This window comes from Panthera pardus, unplaced genomic scaffold (assembly GCF_024362965.1).
Source record: "Panthera pardus isolate Hobbes unplaced genomic scaffold, ASM2436296v1 HiC_scaffold_12, whole genome shotgun sequence".
NCBI classification, from domain to species: Eukaryota; Metazoa; Chordata; class Mammalia; order Carnivora; family Felidae; genus Panthera; species Panthera pardus.
This window is the reverse complement of record NW_026526677.1, coordinates 28,163,552-28,166,773: the sequence shown is the minus strand read 5'-3', so window position 1 is coordinate 28,166,773 and position 3,222 is coordinate 28,163,552. Positions and strand designations below refer to the sequence as shown.

The 3,222-nt window shown below is 41.0% G+C and overlaps 1 pseudogene; it reads left to right on the top strand.

The window, feature by feature from the left end:
- Positions 1-1,419: 1,419 nt before the first annotated feature.
- LOC128776366 (U2 spliceosomal RNA) lies at positions 1,420-1,512 on the top strand (annotated as a pseudogene).
- The last annotated feature ends 1,710 nt before the right edge of the window (positions 1,513-3,222 follow it).

Genomic DNA, 3,222 nt, shown 5'->3' with positions numbered 1-3,222 from the left:
GCTTGGTCTTACCCCTCCCTGTTCACTACACCCCCCCCCCCCCCATTGGGAATGCATTGGAAAACTATGGCTCCTGGCTTGGGGCTCAACAATGATATGCTAGAACTTCAGCCCCTACCCTTACCTCCATCCCCTGGAAATCCCCTAAATTCTGGTTCCAGGAACTCTACTGAGCTGCCTTGCTGGTGGTATTTGCCTTTCCTCAACCTCTCTCTGAAAGTATCTTCCCCTGCCACCTTCCATGCCTCATTTCCATGGCCTCTGGCTTTCCCAGGGTAGCCTGGCTGAGGTGGCACAAGTGTGTACCCCTTCCCCACCCTCTGTTACTAGGTCATAAAGCAGGATGGACTCTAGTTCCAGTTTCCTGGAGAGTTTCAAGGGGGCAGCAACTGTTTTGTTTGATTGGGTCTTTATTCCAGGTCACTCTCCCTGGGAGTCTGATGTGGGTGGTTGAGACTGGCCTGGAAGTCTCTCTGTCAACCCTCAATAGTGTCCTTCCCTTCCATGTTCCAGTCATGCTAGTATACTCTGTTTCTCTTTCCCCTCCAGGTGAGCCTTTGTTCCAATTGTTTGTATGGGAACTTAAAAAGGGGGCCGTTATTCAGCAGCTCCTTGAGGGGACCTCATATTAGCCTCATGTGGAATAGAGTACAAAACACTCATGAATGTTTGGGATAAAGCTTGTGACTTAGGACGACTCTTAGCTCCTAGATATTCTTTATGTTCTCTACCCTTTCCCCTTCCCCTTCCCTTCTCCATCCCACCCTCAGACTATCAGAACTATATATTCACTTCCCTGTTATAGGGATAAAAGGTAGAGCAGCATATCTTCTGTTTGTTAATTAGGTGTTTATGGTAACGACTCCCTGATCTCCCCCAACACCTTCATTCCCACCCCAGACATGTATTCTCAGATGAGGCCTTGCTTTGCCATTCATTCTAGGGTGACTTGCTATGAACCCCAGGGCAGGGTCTGACCTTATTTCATATTTGTATCATGCTGGAACCAAATACAGTACTGGCATTTAGTAAGTGTTCAATAAGCACTAGTTAAACAAATGCATGAATAAATGAATAAATAAAATTCTCACTCTTTTGAGGTCTGGAATGAAAAGCTCTACCTCACCATTAATTAAACACAAATTAAAATAAGGGATGCCTATTACCACCATTTGGATTGGCAAATAATTTGGAGAGGGTAAAATACAGTGTTAGTATAGTAGAGGCAGCTCTGCCAGAAGAAGTACTCTGTAGGCACTCTACAGCACTCAGCAGCCCTGGATGGGGGAGAAGGAACAGCTGGCTGACATTCACAGTAAGACCATGCATTGGTACTGCCCTGCTGAGGAGTGATTTGGCAACATGTGCCAATAATGTTTTCATGTTCTTGACTCAACAATTTATCCTAGGGAAACGATGATCGCTTCTTGGCCTTTTGGCTAAGATCAAGTGTAGTGTCCTAGGGAAATGATGAGGTATATATTTCCAAAAAATTGTTGATGGAAACATTATTTATAATCAGAAAACTTGGAAACGAGCATACAAAATATGGTACTGATTAAATTAACTATAGCACATCCACACAAAGAATATTTAATGACATAGGAAAAGATTCCATAATGTGTGAAAAAAATATAGTAGCTATAAAACATTGTTGAAAACATTTTTTTAAAAATATTTATTTTGGGGGCGCCTGGATGGCTCAGTCGGTTGAGCGTCCGACTTCGGCTCAGGTCACAATCTCGCGGTCTGTGAGTTTGAGCCCCGCGTCAGGCTCTGGGCTGATGGCTCAGAGCCTGGAGCCTGCTTCCAATTCTGTGTCTCCCTCTCTCTCTGCCCCTCCCCCGTTCATGCTCTGTCTCTCTCTGTCTCAAAAATAAATAAATGTTAAAAAAAAATTTTTTTTTTTTTAAATATATTTATTTTGGAGAGAGTGGAAGCAGGTGAGGGGCAGAGAGAAAGAGACGGTGGGGGGCGGGGGGGGGGGCGGGAACAGAGGATCCAAAGTGGGTTCTGCACTGAGAGACTGACAGCAGTTAGCTGGAGTCCAGCGTGGGGCTCAAACTCATGAACCATGAGATCATGACCTGAGCCGAAATCCGACACTCAACCGACTGAGTCACCCAGGTGGCCCTGCTGAAAGAAATTTCAAAAGACACAAATAAACAGAAAAACATCTTGTGTTCAGGATTGGAAGATGTAATATTGTTGAAATGTCAATATTATCAAAATTGATAGAGATATGATACAATCCTTATGAAAATGTCAGGGGCATTTTTTTGCAGAAATAGAAAAATCGCCATAAAATTCAAACAAAATCTTAAGGGACACCAAATAGCTAACACAATTTGAACAAAGAACAAAGCTGGAGGTTTCACACTTCCTGATTTCAAAACTTATTACAAATCTACATTAATCAAAACAGGGTGGTACTGGCATAAAGGCAGACATGTAGACCAATGGAATAGTATAGAGAACCTATAAATAAACCCTATGATATATGGTCATATGATTTTCAACAAGGGTGCCAACACTATTAAATGAGGAAAAGACAATCTTTTCAACAAATGGTGATGGGAAAACTGAATATTCACAGGCAAAGGAATGAAGTTGGATCCATACCCTGCAACATATTAAAAAAATCAACTCGAAATAGACCAAAGACCTGAATGAAGAGCCAAAACGAATAAACTTTTATGAGAAAATGTAGAGGGAAAGCTTCATGATATTGGAACTGGCAGATAATGGAACCAAAAGCAAAGGCAACAAAAGTAAAAATGGATAAGTTGGCCTAAATCAAAATTTAAAACATCCATGCATCATAGGGCACGATCAACAGAGTATCCGGTATGTATATCTATATCTATATCTATATCTATATCTATATCTATATCTATATCTATATCTATATATCATTTATCTATATCTGTCTATATATATCTATATATCTGTATCCGTATATCTACATCCATCTATATCTATATCTGTATCACCTATATCTCCTAAAATGCAACAACTAGACAGATAACCCAATTTAAAAATGGACAAAAGACTTCAATAGACATTTCTCCAAAGAAGATATACAGACAGCCAACAAGTACATGAAAAGCACAAGTGAATGTCACTGGTCTTTAGGGAAATGCAGATCAATGCCCCAATGAGATAGTACCTCACACCTACTGGGATGGGAGAAAGAGAGAAAGAAAGAAAGAAAGAAGAAAA